The sequence below is a fragment of the Labrus mixtus genome, chromosome 21 (genome assembly GCF_963584025.1).
Source record: "Labrus mixtus chromosome 21, fLabMix1.1, whole genome shotgun sequence".
NCBI classification, from domain to species: domain Eukaryota; kingdom Metazoa; phylum Chordata; class Actinopteri; order Labriformes; family Labridae; genus Labrus; species Labrus mixtus.
The window spans coordinates 19,188,285-19,205,788 of record NC_083632.1 but is presented as its reverse complement, the minus strand read 5'-3'; the positions used below and the strand labels follow the sequence as shown (position 1 = coordinate 19,205,788).

General features: G+C 39.7%; 1 pseudogene; it reads right to left on the bottom strand.

The window, feature by feature from the left end:
• Window positions 1-16,206, bottom strand: part of LOC132955698 (dynein axonemal heavy chain 1-like) — a 29,035-nt pseudogene extending 12,829 nt beyond the window's left edge.
• Between the last annotated feature and the right edge of the window lie 1,298 nt (window positions 16,207-17,504).

Sequence of the window (17,504 nt, the reverse complement as noted above, 5' to 3'; positions counted from 1 at the left end):
AAGACACAGATTGTGTTTACCTGTGTGTCAACAAAGAGGAAGGTGATCTGCTGGTCCTGGAGGCCGGCCTTCAGCATGATGCTTTTAATATCTTCTCTCCACTCTGTCTGACCGTAGTTTTTGGCCAACTCAATCTGGAAACACTCATACTCTGACCTGATTGTAGAAAACAAGGCTCCATAAGTTGGCTACAAGATGTTTAAGTCCCATACTTATAATATCGATATATATCCATAAATTCATTGTTTTCAGTTGATCAAAAATAACTTATAAAAAATATTTTTCAACACTTTTTGAGTCTTCTCTTAGCTTGTATATGAACTTTAACTACACTGTCATGAAATACCACTCTGAACAAAAACAGAGGCAACCCTGTGATGATTGATCTAATTCTATGTTTTTCCAGATTTCATAGTATGCTGAAATTGATGGAATCATACAGCTACCTGTGGAGAGGTACATCAATCTTAAAAGCTGAACATGCTTTGAAAAAAAAAAATCTCATCTGTAACCTAACCTTAGAAAAGACAATATTAAAAAAACAGCAATGGGATCCTTACAGCAGCAGTAATCTGGAGACACAGAACTTTTTTCAATGATAATTGTATTTTGGTATAGGTGTTGCAAAGAGAGTGTGAATCTCACATATATGAGGCCATCTTAGTAAGGGACTGGCGTCCACTGCCGCCCACTCCAAGCAGCAGGGCGTTGCCCAGGGGCTGGCGCAGGATGCGGCTGATACGACACACATGCTCAATAGCATCCATGAAGAGCACCAGCTTCATCTTTGTGGTACTGATCTGGTTGTAGTCCTCCATGTATTCCTCCATCACTTTCGCCAACTAATACATAAATCATTTAAACATTTTTTTTAAAAAGCAACCATTTTGTTGTGAAATATAGTTGGTGTGGAACAAAAACATTGAGTGGAACAAAAACATTGACAATGGGTAGAAAGAACAATGGAACTACACTTGAACAAGCTGGTCAGCTGTTTGGCAAAAAGAAAAAGAAATCTTAAAATAAGACCATATCAAACCGGTTGTAACCGATCACCTTTTCCTTGTCTTCTATGAGTGTGTAGACTTTGTTGTCAGCTCCAGGAATCATGAAATCTCCATATAAAACAGGTTGGAATGGCACAACCTCGTCAAAGCTGCAGTCAAACTTCTGAATGCAGTCCTTTAGGAGCAGGTTAAACCAGTCCCTGTCTTCAGTACACACCAGGCGGTCCTGGAATACCCGGCAGCTTTCATGGTACCACAGCCGCAGTAGCTGCAGTTTGTCCTAAAATCACCCAAATAATGTTACTTTTACAATTGAAATATAAAGATGAACCCTTTCAATTCTTCCAACATTTCCCTTTAGTCCACACTTCCTCATACATCATATTTCTAGGGTTCCAATAAGATCAGTTGCATGTATCCTCTAGGTGACATAAGCCGTACAATATCAATGCTTTTAGTAGTTGCTTCACTTGTAGTTGTAGTTGGCTCAGATTGTTTGTACCTATTGATCAAGAGGCTAAACCTGAAAGTAAATTTAAATAATCTATATCATAAAAGTCATCTGATTGTGTCATATGAATTTGAGTCTGTGGGATAAGACAACCTCCATCATTCCAGCCTCAGCCATCAGGATGCCCTGGAAGACTTTGGACAGGTCTCTGAGGTTGAAGGTGTAATGGGATTTGGCCGGTGTTGGGAGGAGCTGAGATGTAATGGTAGCGTAGACTCTGATAGTAGCGTCTACCAGGGACTCATTCAGCGGCTGGATTGCTGGCACAGGTCCTGGTGAAAGCAGCAGCAAATAGGAGAGAACTAAAAAATCTACTAACATGTGGAAAATTGAAACAGTTACATCAGAGAACAGAACATATGCTCCAGCAATAAAAATACTTTTATTTACAATTATTTTAATGTTTTTTTTTGTTTTATACCATGTGTGCTATACAAAGCAGCTAAAGACTCATCTGTTCATACTTGCCTTAGTTTGAACTGTCTGTATTAGATTTTATGTGACTGTCTCTTTGTATTTTCTCTGTTCAATTCTTTATTGTGAAGCACTTTGTGACGTCTGTTCTTGAAAGGTGCTATAAAAATAAACTTTACTTACTTACTTACTTGCTATACCAACTTATTCTTATTATCAAACTGCATTTTCTCATACATTAATTTCTGTCTGTTTGTTATCTCTGTGTCCCTGACTTACTTCCTGGCTCCTTTTTACTCATATTTCCATCTGGAAAAAGAGCAAAGATTCAGTTAAAAGCTGTTGTTGGTTTCTTTTTCACAGGCTAATGACAATACTTTCTACCCTGCAACACCTGTCCTGCATGTAAATCCAAACAGACTAGCAGCCATAACTGACCCATCCAACTGCCCAAAATGGTGGAAAAAATCCTTTTCTTGCTGGCATCCTCCATTTCAGTGAAGGACAGGAAGTTGAAGTGGCGTGTAAAGCGCTGGGTGATGGGGTTCCTGCCTCCCCCTGGGGGTCCCATTGCACAGGCAAAATTGATGTCCACTATGTGTTTGAAAGTCCCTGTGGGGGTTAATGAGATGTTTCACATTCAGGAATGAAAACCAAAATCCGGATCTATCTCTAATAGTAATGAGGAATATGTTTTTAGGCATAAAGATGCACTCTAGAGCCACACATACTGGTAGATAAATAAGACGCTAAATACCAACCTATCTGTTTCCTGTCATACCAGCCTCTGTGGTCCATCCACTGCCTCAGCAGTTCAATAGGAGGTTGAGCACCATAGGTCTCCAACATTGGCATGTTTAGGTCATCGATGAAGAAGATAAAGTACTTCCCTAGTGGAGGTCCAAACATACCTTTCCGCCTGACAAACAGACACATAAAGGATTGAAATGGTTGGTCACAAGTATATTATTGTAATGTAGATGATGTGTAGTGGGCTAGACAAAGTCTAGCAGTAAAAGCCCACCTTTTATCTAGTTTACTGTCAATGTAATCCTGAGTCTGGTTGGCTGAGGAGCGGGCAGAGAACATGAGGAAGTGTGTGATGTATTCAGCAGGCATGTTTTTCAGCAGCTTGTCAGACATGGTCAGGGTCTTTCCTGTGCCTGTGGGCCCAATACAGAGCACCTGGAACACACACACATTGAATTGTAAAAGTAATGTAATGGTCTGTGAAGGTTCCTCATTCTGGAAGTCCTAATTCTAAATTTTTGTCCAAAGGGCATACTTCAGGCTATGTCCAGCAGTACGTTTATTGAAAGCCAAATGAAATGAAAGCCAAGAACTTCAACCAGTCTGGTTTTATGGTGACTTTTCAAGGGAAATAAATAATTTCAATATTTATGTAAGTATTCAATATTAATTTTAAACAAAATTGTTTGTAGACCAATGTGTGTTATCACAGTACTCACAGGTTTCTTATTGGCCAAAAGCATATCCATGAGGAAAGCCATTCTCACAGTGTCAGCAGTGGGAACGATGATGTCAGCATAGCTTGTGTTCGGGGTGATAACAACACTCTTTGCAGATTTCATCCAGCTTGCCCACTGGACCTACAGTACAGGAAAATATATAAAAGAAACTATACATCCTATGGTGTTAGTTTCGTGAAACACCTGTATGCATCATCAACTTACTTTACGGTCCTCATCTTCATCGTCATCCTCAAAATTACTTATCCCTGCATCATCAAGCCTGTAGTCATACACCAGTTCCTCCTCTGGAAAACAAAGCTGAATCTAAAGGACAAACACATTGTGTTAAAAAAAAACATATATTCCTTCGTTATGATAAATCAATCTGTAAAAGGTGGATAGAGACATTTCCCTTTTTTTACAGGTGGCTAGAAATTAAAATTAATAAGGTATTTGGATGTTAAAGCACTAATGCTGATATGACCTGAGACTGACCTCTTCTTCTGTCATCTTGTTTTTGAGCCAGGCACTGAAGCGCCTACAGCTAGCTCCATCTCCTGTCGCTCCTACACTCCACACTAGAGAGAAGAAGAACCAGGGTTCGATCAGCTCCTTGAGGCGGTCCAATTTCTTTTTTGGAGGAGGCTTTTCTCCCTACAGAACAATAAGGTGTTAAAGAGGGGATCACAGATACTCACATAAGCAACAGGTCTTTCCTCAACTCCAGGGTGATTTCAATAGCTCGCTGCATATTGTTCTTAATGTGGGAAGTTTGTTAAATTACAGTGATATGTTGAAGAAATATCAGAGCATGAACAACATGTACTGAAACAGAGTAGAGGCAAGAAAACACTAAATTATTTTCAATAACAGAGCAGCGTCTGTATTTAAAAAAAATAGTTCAGCACAGGATGGGTATTTCAATAACAAATAAGACACATCAAACCTTTAGTTTTAAAGAAGTAAAGAAGAATATTTGTACAGAAATCCATATACTGTATATTCAATAATGGGTGATTGTAACATAATTATGATTACAAACCTCTTTAACTTTGAAGGGATTGAAGAAGCAGTCCATTAGTTTAAGAAGACTACATGTCAGGTTGCTGTCCAAAGATGTAATGACCTCCTTTACTGATGTTCGGACACATTTGATGGAGTCCTGTGTAAAAAAGACAAAAGTATAACAATCATTAGACCCCCAGTGAGGAGTATTTAAGTAGTTATAAAAAGACCGGAAATAATAATGATGCCTCTTTATGAGCTTCAAAAGCAAACAACAGTATTATATATATATATATAACAACCAGCAACAAGTATGAGTATTAGTATAGAGTCATTTCTAGTGTTTGTAATCACAGAAAAACATTCACAGTGAGTGACAAGGATGACTTTTTTCAGAAACTACACTACATTTAGTGGACAAAATCAACAGAGAAAAATCAAACCACTTTGAACACAGGGCTCACCAAAATCTACACAAGATGAAAGTTGCTGTCATTGCCTTTTTTACCTATCATAATAAACTTGTTAAAAACATGTTAAAAACATATTTAAATATCCTGCTAGTCTCCCCTCTGACCTGCAGGAACCTGGCAAACAGGGAATTCAGCTGCTCTGTGAAAGGTTTCATGGCTTCAGGGATCCGCCTCAGCCAGCACTCTGTGAAAGGGACAAGGCCCAAAATACTTGGCTCCAGGTAGACCATACCACAGCGAGACACTGTGGCTGGAGATGCAACTGCCAAGTCTTGTACTTCAAACATCATGGTCATCACCTACAGAAGTAAGGACACAGAATGCCTGGGTATACATTTGACAGAATCAGCACAAGAGAAATAAACAAAGAATGCGAAAGCTTAACCTTACATCTGTCAGTTTAATGATTTCTCCTGAGCTGAGGCACAGTTTTTTGTTGTCATCCAGCACTGTGTTCATGTTCTCAATCCATACAGCATCCACTGGCCCATCAAACATGTACCACTTTTTCTCTTCGTCCATGGATGATGCACCTCCACGGATAAGAGATGAGAGGATACCATCGGTCCTATAGGGATGGACAAAGAAGCAAAGTGAGTGTTAAGTCAGTCTCAGAGTTTTTGTCTTTGGACTGTAGTTTGCTATTTGTAGTTCTTACCACTCGTGTGTGAGCAAGTCATACTCTCCATAGAGCTGTCCCATTGTGATAGACTTGGGATTGAGGACATACATCTGAACAGATTCATACATGCCTCCACTCACAGAGGGCTGGCCCTTCAGAGCTGTTACTGCAGCACCTAGTATCTCGTAACACTAACAAATGTAACATTAAACGTATGAAGAACTATACACTGAAAAAGTAATGTCATTGTTTTCTTTTGGGAAAAGTCAAAGACTCACCTTGGTTTTCCCTGATCCAGAGGGCCCCACCAACATCAGTCCATGCCTCACCACTGTGGTCTCATACAGCTGAATACATTTACTGATATATCCTACAATCAACAAAATACTGTGACCTTCTCTTCATGAGAAAACAGGTGCATCAAAATATATTTTCTGTACCCAAAATCACTTACCATCCACATCTTTGAGGTTTTTCTTGATGCAGACGTTACGCATGGATTCTTCGAGTGTGCCATAGTTGATCGGTTCCTGCTTAGTCTTTGGGAAAAGATCGGACACGATACCGTTGAAGAGCTTCAGGTCATCCTGTAAGAACTTAGGCACATTGACATCTTGTATTGCCCGCAGGCAGATCAACTCCTGGGAGACAGCAAGATTGCAGACACATAAGCAATCATAGGACAGGTAGAGTTTAGATACAAACTTACAATTTGGGTCAGTATTTCTTACACTTTCACATTTCTAACCTCATTCATGTCAGGATTCTCTCTCTTCAGATTGCCAGCAGCTGAGATCACAGTCTTTACAGCTCTCATTCCAAAATCATAATGATCCTTTATTAAAACAAGAAAATACACAACATTTTTAAAAGTTTGTTATCTTATGTACATACTCACTTCATCTTTTACCAATATCTATATAACTATGCGCTGTAGGCCAGATTTTTTTTAAGTCTAAAGTTGTACAAGGTGAAAAAAGTCAGAGGTCTGTATCAATTTACAAGATTTTACAATATGTGAGTTTAATTTGCTTTCTGTTTCATGTATACTCACTTCATTGGACCCATAGCACATTTTCTTGGTGTACATAAAGTACATTGAGTTTAAACAAGTCCCATTTCTGACATCCTCTGAACCCATACAGTACCTGAGAGCTCAGCTGTTCAGAGGAGAGTTTGAATGTAGTGGTGATCTTCTTGGAGAGGACTTTGGCATCACTGAAGCCAAATGAGTACAAAGAGATCTCAGCAATCATAGCGTAGTTAGGGACCATCATGGCCACAGGGCGAAACAGGGCCTGTAGAAAATAGAAACTCCTGTATTGTAAACCTCATCTGTTCGCCCTCAGGGATAAACAGTTATTCAATTTCAGATAGCATTTTCAAACCTTGAGATTGTCAGGAAGTTCAGTGCGCCCAGCATATCCAGGATTCATAGTGATGAACACAGCGCAAGAAGGAACAAGAGGGATCTCTGACCCTTCAAACATAAATCGTTCTGCCTAAAGACACATCACAAACACACTGATTTAGTAACAGATTACTGACTCTTTATGGCCCTATGGCTGATTTACATTTTTTGTACCAAGCGAAGTTACAAAGGTTTACAAAAAATTGTAAACATTTGAAACTTCCTTTTGCACAAAAAATTAAAATCACTTGCATATATGCAATTAAAATGCAATTCTTGTAAGAGTTGTATATTAGGTTCATTTTACATTATTCTGTAGTCCTACAATACTAAAACACAACATGATGTTAAACTTTCTACTTGCATTGTCATAGTTCTGTTTTATTAAGCATCACTATAGAAGTATGCTTCTATAGTGTTGCATAAAAAAGTCTTTATGCTTCCTCCATAAGCTGACCTGACCATTATTCAACTTAACATTATGCACAAGTATAATTGTCAGATGGAAAACATTCTCCCTGTAAATACAGAGAGTACATGTATAACTATAGTTTTCTGTTAATAAGTGCAGTCAGTCCCAGAGTGTGAATTCTTAGTTAAACAGCATCTCACCCTTTGCTGCTGGGCCTTTTGTATGGTGGTGATCTGCTGTGCCACCACAGACAGCACTTCCACATCAATACGATTAAACTCATCAAAGCAAGCCCAGGCCCCTGAGCTAAAACAAAAAGCATAAATATGATTAAAAGAAGATTTGTATTATTGAACAGCAAAAAAACTCAAGCAACTTGGTACTGATACATTTTTCCCACTTTATTAACTCACGTTGCCAGTCCTTTGAGAAACTTGCCCATTGCAATGAAGTCCAGCTGATCAGAGCAGTTGAAAACAACGGTCTGGATAGCCAGAGCCTTTCCCAGGTCTTTAGTCGTTTCTGTTTTTCCTGTACCTGCTGGGCCTGCAGGAGCCCCTCCAAATTTCAGGTGTAGAGCTCCTGTTAGGGTCAAGTAGCACCTGAAGGATGCAGGAAATGGTGTATTTAAAATGCTGTGTGGCATTGAGCTAAAGCTGAGTAGATAACTAAGACTAAACAACTACCTGTCAGTGAGCTGGGTGATGACCAGACGTCCAGAGTTACCAAGGTACTCGTATCCATACAAAAACTCTGCATTTACTGCACAGATGTAAAGGTCATCTTTTGCCCAGTAATATCTACGAAAAGAGCAGTATCCAACTTATTCTGCGCCCACAGAATTGCAAAAAGGTGTGAAAGGAGTGATACAACTAAAAGCCAAAAAAAGACAGGCCAAAAACATCAAAAGATAACCTGAGTTGGCTGATCCACTCAAAATCATTGACGCTTGAGACCTCCTGCTCCACTAGCTTGGCTGCAACATCCTTAGCATGCACTTCTATGACAATAAGTGCAGAGAGCACAGATCGCTGCATCTTTGACAGACCTCCTCTCACTAGCTGCACCAAGTCCCCCAGCTTCAGAAACAGATGTGAAAATGTTAAGAATGTCAGCATAAAGTTTGGGGTAAACTGCCATGTGCATGATGTTTGGTGTAAATGTTAGTAAAGTAAAACAGAAATTGTTTATACCTGTGTCTGTAGTTGTGGATAAAGACGGCTGGCCATGTCTCCCTGCTCCAAGGCCTCAGACACCTCAGTGGTCCAGAAGACCTGACAGCCAGCGATGACTACTTGGCCAGGCCACGATAAGACCCACTCTGTACGAGGTTGCTGAAGGGTCAAGAGAGAAAGCACAGATCAAACATAAACTCCACATATTAAATATTCCTCAGCTTGAAATTGCACAAAAATGAATGTTATACAAGAGGAGGGTTTCAGACCTCAGGATAGACTTTGAGAGAGCGGTCAATATTATCCCTCAATGTGGCCTTCATAGATTTCTCAACATCCCTAAGCCAGTCCTCCACATTTCCAGTCGGCCACACAGGCAGGAACAGCTTCACTTCCTCCCCTTCTCCTGAGTACATGTGAGTGATCTGTAGATCTGACTGGAATTTAAGCTGAAAACCGACAGAAGACTTTATCACAGGCAGCATGCGTATTGCATTTTAAGTAATATCTAAAAGAAAATCAGAATAAAGTAAAGGCAGAACCAGCCAGAACAAACCCTTGCAATGTTCTCAAAGCATTTGCGTAAGTGTGGCTGCACAGCATTAGGATCTTTGGTCTGGGACAGAATCTCGAGGAGCTCATCATCCGATAGGAAGTAAAACCTACAAACAAATATTCACTAAGTCTGTATAATCAATAGTGTTTCATCATTTAACCAATTCTCGCTTGAAGTAACCATTATTGTTTGTTTCTTTGTGTCATAGCTTCCCATTTTATAAGAATTTAAAGCATATTTATTTTGCTGATTAGTGTTGATGATGAGATGGCAATATAATATGAAAAAGTGACATAAATGTATAAACTCTTTAAGTAATGGTAAGTGGAATCAAGGTCAGAGCACTTTCATAGTAGTTGTGGTGATGCCTACCTGGGAAAGGAACTTCTTTTAGTCTCCAAGTACTCACTCAGACCCTTCTGTACCTGTTCTAACAACGTGTTGCAGTATTTCAGTTTGTCTAATAGGTGAGCATCTGGACAAATTTCTATCACCTGCAGAAAAATCCAGAAACATTCATCTAAAGGTTTTCACAAGGAAATCAACAGTTTCATTCTTTAGCTCTAGAGTAAAATTTTTTAAAACATTTTGATTAAGCATCCTCCTATCTAAGGCGTCTTTAGGAGAATCTGACCTTTGGATTTTTAAAGGCACTTTTCATTGTTCTCCTCCAAGTTTGTTCCATTTGCTGGTATCTTTTTCCTTCAACGGGCAGCTGCTGGTTGATATCATCAGAGCTGAAAATTGGCTCCAAGTAGAGCCAGGAACGCTGGCATGTAAGCCACTCCTCCAGCACATCCTACAAGCACCAGACGAAGGCAGTAGCACAGCATAAGACACGGCATTTTAATAATACAAGACAACTAAACTTGAAGTGAGTCTGTGAGTACTTGAGTTATTCTGAGCTTGCTCTCCCAGGTGTTGATGTGGGCTTCAAAGGTCTTTTTGAAGGGAGAGAAGGACATGCTCTGGGTCATGACTATGTGGTCATCCAGCAACTGGGAAACTTCATCTGGGCTCTTTAAGATGTAGGTGCCTGTCTCCTTGTAAGGCAACACATCAAAGAATACATTCGCCCACTCTTGCTCCATCTTTTCCAGGGCCTACGAGCCAGGTTTGGAAAAAGAGCAGCCCGTTAATTTAAAGTTGACATTCCCACAATGACTTATTGATCAAAAGAAAAGTGAGTTGGGTTGTATTCATTTGAAAAAGCTTGCTCATTAGCAAGCATTGGTGTAACTCCCCCTGAACTGCTCCTACTGTGTTGACATGCATAACTACTTCCAATATTTTGTTCACAAAGGAGATTATAGTGTGTTAACAGAATCCTATTCAATCTTTTCAGATCCAACTTCACAATGAATTGATCAGACATCTTTTACAATACACATCTTAACAATGAATAAAACACTGCCCTTAATGTGCTGCTCAAAAGTACCTGTTCGATGGTGTACTCTTTTCCTGCCACCTCAGCAACATGTGCTATGTCATCCACATGGTTCTGTAGGCCAAGCGCCAGGCAACGTGAGAAAGTCAGGTTAGCTTTGGGCTTGACTTTCATCTGAATCCGTTCTGAAAGCATGTCCCAGTGGCGGTTTCTCATCCCATGGTGCCTCAAGCCCTGAATCAGAGGAATATAAGGACGGAAGTCCTCAATCTTGCTGCGGATCACAGTTGCCACCAACTGGCTGTCTATTGTGGGGTAACACAAGAAAGTGGAAAAGGTAAAACACACATCAAACAAACAAATTGTTGTACTTCACTTTTTTTTCTTTTTTTTTAAAGGTTTATTTTTGGGCTAGAAAAAGAGAGGAGCCACAGGTCAGATTCGATCCTGGGCCGCCCGCTTGGAGGACTTAAGTGTGATTTTTGATGGAAGTGTGACGTACCAGGAATGTCCTTGAATTGTTTAATACATTTGTGCATGGTCCTGTGTGCATCTGAAACATTGCGCTCAAGCTGCTCAGGGTCGATGGAGGACAGTGGGTCATTGAGCCAGCTCTCATACCAACGCAGCCAATCAGACGTGGTTGTCCAAAGGTCTTTAAAAGGCTGGAAGTCCTTTACCAACTTTTGCAGACGATCATACTGTAATACACATTTGTAAAGGAAAGGCACGACAAAAGTACATCAGTTCCCATTTCATTGGAATGACAATATTTATCTAAAGATAACTTTGGTTTCTCTTTTACTCACATTGGTGACAGGACTACCAAACAAACGTTCTCTGGTGTTGTAGGTCTGAACCATTGTCTGGCACTCCTTAAGTTGCTTGCTTGTACGCCTCATCTTATTGGCCACCTCATGGGCATGATCAATGTCCGAGTGGCCCGTAAACCCAGCAACCAACATCTATAAACAAAGTTGTAGTGATTTCAGAATCCGAATAAGAATCAGAAATACTTTATTAATCCTAGGGGGAAATTCGGTAGGAACAAATTTAGGAACAAATTATATCATCTTTAGGTGAGGAATTAGAAATAATTTTAAATTTCAATACAAATTAAACCAAGGTCTGAGCATGTGAATTTTTAAATTGTTGACACGAGGGTAGATATTACAGCTCACCTGTAGAGAATCCAGATGCTCCTCAAAGTTGTTCTGGTCAACCAGCTGGATTTTACGGAAGAGCTCCTCATCCTCCACATTTTGAATCCCTGCTACTTCCATCTGGCTGATAATCCTTTGTGGCCATCCAATAGCTGACCATCTGCACAGATAAAGTACTTAAGCATCACATTGATAACTCTCCACGTCCCTCTACTCACTATCAACCAAACAAATCGCTCTTAATCCCAAATGACACTAACCAGATTTGTTTTTAAATTATCCTGAAGAAGTAACACTTACTTTTTGTTGAAATCGTCATTTGAAAGACTATAGACAAGTTCTTCAAGTAGATCATAATCTGTCAGGGTCTTGTCAATGAGTTCCTGTTGAACATTTTAATTAAAAATTAAGCAGATTTGTTTGAAAATAAATTATTCAGATTTAACAGAACTGGAATAGACAGTTTTCTTTACCTTGTAAATCTTGAGCTGTTCAGGGATTTGCTTCATCCAGTCCCTCTTTTCAGTCAGTTCCTCAATGCTGTTGGGCTTCTCATGCAGCTTTCTACTAATTACATTATACTCTTCACACACCTGTACACACACAGACAAGATACAAACTTCATGCAAGCTAATAAGCAGGTGAGGGTCACTTTCAAGATGAAGTTAAGTGATGTGTTTTGTTTACATTTACTGAACATAAATCCCCTACATTATAAACTTTTTTAAATAAATAACTTACATCATCAACCTGCTTGCGTAACTTGTGAGCAAGCTGTTCCAACATAGCATTGGCCAAAGACTTTTTTTTGTTTGCGAGAGCCTTACGCACAGCTTCGACATGGACTACAAATGGGCCGATGACAATCGAGGCTGGCAGGGAGTATTCGATTAATTCCTGGTCTTTTAGATGCTGTTCCACCTCTCTCTTCACTATTTGGGATGTCATTTCTGCATTTGTATTCAATCTGGAAGAGAAGACGAAATGAGGACTAATAGAGGACTAATAGAGGAAAACTAGCAGAGTAGAACATAAACCAGAATGACTACCTCTATGCACTTGTAGGAGAAATGACCAAAGTAATATAAACAGACTTACTTGAGATGAGTTTCTATGTCCAGGTTGTGTAGCGCCAAGTGTTTCTCATATTCAGCAGCGTAAGCCCTGAGCGGAATGGCTGCTTGTTTCACGACACTGCGGACCTTCTCTCTTAGCTCAGTTACTTCTGATTCCCGTAAACTCACCGAGTCAAGCAACAGATCATCGCCGAATAACAAATTTTTCATCACAAACTGTCATGGACAAGAGAGGTCAAATTGAATCCTCAACATCATCGCCACTTTGAGCATATTCTGTATGTGATTGTTATCATAAATCGATAAGGAGCTCCCAGTTAACAAGTTTCATATCCTCATATTCACATCTTTAATTCAACTATCTGTATCTCGTGTGATTGCAGATTTTAGTTTACCTTTTCAAGCTGTGGTACATTTTTTGTGACCAAAATACCCTTATCAAAAAGGTTAATGATGGATGGCTCAAAACCTTCCAGAGGAGGGCTGTAATGGACCCCAGTCTGATCAAGTACCAAGTCCACCAGGAACAGAGGGTTCTTCTTTGGCCTTGTTTTTGGGAATGATTTATAATTACCAACACAAAACTGAGTATTCTGAAAGTAACTTGTTATGTCTTACTCACATCAAACACTCATTACAATTGCAGAGCATACAAAATATAAAACAGGCTCAAAGGTATACTCATGAAATACAATGGAAGAGGAGTGCAAAGGTGTGCTTAGCTGTTTATCTGATTGCAAATGTGCTGTCATTTTATTCATTGATGTGCATACTATCTTACTTGTAGGGGCTTGTGATAAGGTTGCTTCCCCAGACCAGTTCCTGAGGACATGTCAGCACATTGTGGCAGGCATCTAAAAGCAGCTGAGTCAGGCTGGCCAATGAATCCTGCACAAGGAAGCGCAGGGAGTCCTGCATGTAGAGGCGCACCACAGCCATCAGTCTGGGCATCTTGGAAAACTTGTACATGTCCCAGCAGGACTCGTTGACGTTATAAGAGCCCCTGCCCAGGACCCCAAGCTTGGAACAGATGCTGTTGCTCAGCGTGGTTATCCATGTTTCTCTTAGAAACAAGTTTATCTGCAGAGGGAGAAATAGATCCACTGCTTCTAAAGATCAGTTGTATTTATCCCAGTATGATATATATAAAAGATCCCCTTTACCAAAATACCTGAGTGTGTACGTGAAACTGCATGACTTCAAACTCGTCGAGTTGCAGAGGTTTGTCTGAAGTGACATTGAACAGTTTCATGGTTGCTACTTTGTGGCACTCCAGCCATGTTATAGATAACACACAGATCACCTCGGGCTTTGTTAGCAGGGAATGGAAGACAAAAGCAGCTTGTTTTCTCTTATTGTCAAAGTAAGGTACTGGAACGCAACCTGTGCAAAGAAAAATACAAAACAATGTTAACAATTGTATTTGGTGGTAATTCATTTGTTTAATATTAACTCAAAGTAATGGATTCAAGACTAACAGCCTTACCACTTTGGGGTACAGACTTGGGTTCAGACTCCTTCTCTGGCAAGTTGATGTGTGAAAAATCCTCTGATTGGCTCTGAACAACTTTGTCAAAGATCATGCGATTCATTGTTCGGTCATAATCTAGCTTGACCTCCATCTCCAGGTCCCCTAAACACTTTTCCACACTGCACACATGATATCTCAATTATTCAACCAAGTAGTTGGTTTACATTTCAACTCAGATGGACTGATATTAAACTGAATAAGGAGAGAATGACTGCAGAAGCACTTAAACACGTATACTCACATTTTTTGCCTGAGCCCAGGAGTTGAAAGGGTATAAGTTTTGATACGCTGTAGACTGACAGTATCAAGAGATGGTGTTCCACTCCAGATGGGCATGCAGTCCACAGTCAAGTGATAGAAAATCAGAGCCTCTACGTTATCTCTCAAACGCAGGGCAAACTGGATCCGTTCGACAAATACACGTGGGTCCTCAGCAATGAATAACACTCTAATCCTGGGTACCCAGTGCCCAGTGTCTGTTTGCAGTGTGTTTACCTCTAAGCAACCGAGTGAGATTGAAAGCATGAATACATGGTAAAAAAAATAATCAAAGTGTTTAGAAGACAAAAAAAGAAAAGAAATATTGTAATAAAGACAAAAAAAATGTTTTTTTTTACCTGTCGGCTTAGTGTTTTGGTGAACCTTCTGTACAAGATACTGGCATTTCTCCTTACTGAATTCAAGAACTTCAACTAAATGCCAGCTGTACTCCAGCAGGGAGCTTTCTGGATCATCTTAATGAGAGATATGAAAGTAAAACTCAGAGAACAGAATTCTGATCATCAGTGTTAAAAAAAAAAATGTAGGAAACCTTACTGAGGAAATCTTACCAGAAGGAATGTTGTTCTCTGTAGGCAGCAGGGCTTTTCCATGAACAGTTTTTCCATCAGCATTGCAGGCCAGCCAGTCTTCTGGAGTCCGGCAGTCATACTCCTCATTGTCAAAGATCTAAGTGAAGGATGTAGGAAAGATGAGAGATGTGCTCCAGAATGTAATGGCTCAGACGGGTTGCAGCAGTTACAGACTGACCTCTAGTGGGAGGTAAGGTGGCACAGAATGGTCTGGTGTAGTCACAGGCTCGTCGCTGATCATGAGGTGACTGGAACATATGCCTTTTTCTTCCAGAAGCTGTTCCAAGTCCAACTTCAAGTACTCCCTTCGGCATCTATGCAAACAATAAAAAGCACTTTAAGTTAAACATTCACAAATAAACAAATTCACAGACAACACTTTATCAGCTAACCATACTAAATAAGTAGGCTAAGTTAATGCATGATAGAGTCTCATAGTAACATTAACATTACACCACTTAATCTGCCCTGTATGTACACCACATCACATGTTTAAAATGGAAAGCTCAAACACCACTAAAATAAATGCCCTCTTCTATAATACATGTTAAACACAAACAGTACATACCTCTCTATCTTTAACTTGCGGGGGATCTGCCCAGGAGTTGTTTGGTAGGGCAGCTGAACCTTGGATGTATCTTCATTCCAGAAGAAGTCAGAAAAAAAAGTGAGGAAAACAGTGCAAAAGATCAAGTTTTTACACAGAAATGTGTTTTATTAAAAATCAATTGACTATCAGTTAAATGAGGCCTTATGTGCTCAATCTCACAATGTGTTGTTTTGTGATTCCTGAACTTCAGGATGGGTTGGGGCTGTGACCTCTTCCGGATCTCAGGTCCAACACTATTAGACTAATAAATAAACAGTTAGCCTATAACCGATAGCATATAGCGGCAGTGAATTAAATTACTTATAAAACGTCAGAATTTGAAGTTTCAAAAGCAATTGCTTGTGTTCTTTTACCTGAACATGGATTGTACTGATGTCACCTGAGTAGAGGCCCTTCTGTTCAGTCGCAGAGGAATTTCTGATTGGAGGAAGTTTTTGTCTGTAACTCAGGGCTGGAGGTTTGGGCTGCGCAGGTTTGCTCGGAGGATGAGGCACCAGAACACCGAAACCAGGGAAGTTTTTCCTCTCCATCATCTGGAAGTAGAACACGATCGATACGTAATAATTCCTCAATCAACTTTAGGTAGTTACACAATGTAGGCATGAATTAAAGAGTAACTAAACCCTAAAACCACTTTTTTCAACTATAAACCTCTGTATTTGAGTATTAAGTAGTGTTATGGATTTGAGTACAAAGTATTGAAATTCTAAATATTGTGTTACAAATGTGCATAGTGTCTGCGCTTCCGTTTGAAAAAGTCTAACGGCACCAGGGCCACAGCCCGAGGAGACTGTGAGGTCCCATACAGACGCACTACATTCAGACAAACTGTTCTGTCAGTCAAAGGAACTAAATATTGGAATATTCTCCCACTCACAATAAGAGACTCACAAACATATGCAACCTTCAAAACACACCTCAAACAGTGGATAAAGGAAAACCAAGTCTGTGACCACCTTTAACCTTTAACCTCTATTATTGTCTTGTGTCACTTGTGCCTTTGTATTTGTATTTGTAATTTGTCTTTCTCTGTTACCTGCCTAGGGACAACAGATGGAAATCTGGCATTTTCACAGCTGTAATTGTTACAGCTGTTCATTAATATGCACTGTCCCTAACAAATAAATAATAATAAATAAAATAAACGGCTGTATAAAGGCTATCTGTATTTCCTTCTGATACTGTCATCTAATGTAGCTATAAGATTCACCCACAAATAACCCAAATACTTTTAGGCAAGTCAACTTTACAACACTAAACCGAGTGCTACAGTCAAATAACTAGGGAAACAGCTAAATAAGCTATTTCATAACATTAGCATGCTGTCGCTCCCGATTATCGCTTCATACAGCTAAAAGTGTTAGTAGCTATGCTACCAAACTCAACACTTTTACTTTGAAAACAACTTAAAACTATAATTGAAGTACCTTATTTCATTGCAGGTGGTGACTGTTCTTTAAAGTATTATCAACATAGCGTAGCATAGACAGCTGGACGAGTTTAAATCTCAGTAGAAGTTAATGTGTAGGCTACGCGGCAACGGTTGTCATGGAGACGAATCTCTCCACCCTGGTGCCAGACCACACAGACCGATGTTTTTTTTTGTGTTGATGATTTGATGATTTGATATAAATGATGCACCATGGAATGACTGTAAATATCACAGGCTATTATTTACAGTCTATGCTTTAATCAGTCAACATTAGGCTACAAAGAGCGCAAAAGTAATTCAAGCACACAAATCCAAACAAAACAAAATGCAAAAACACAACTTATGATTGGACCTACTGTCAACAATAAGGTTCTGTTTGATAACATCATATACGTA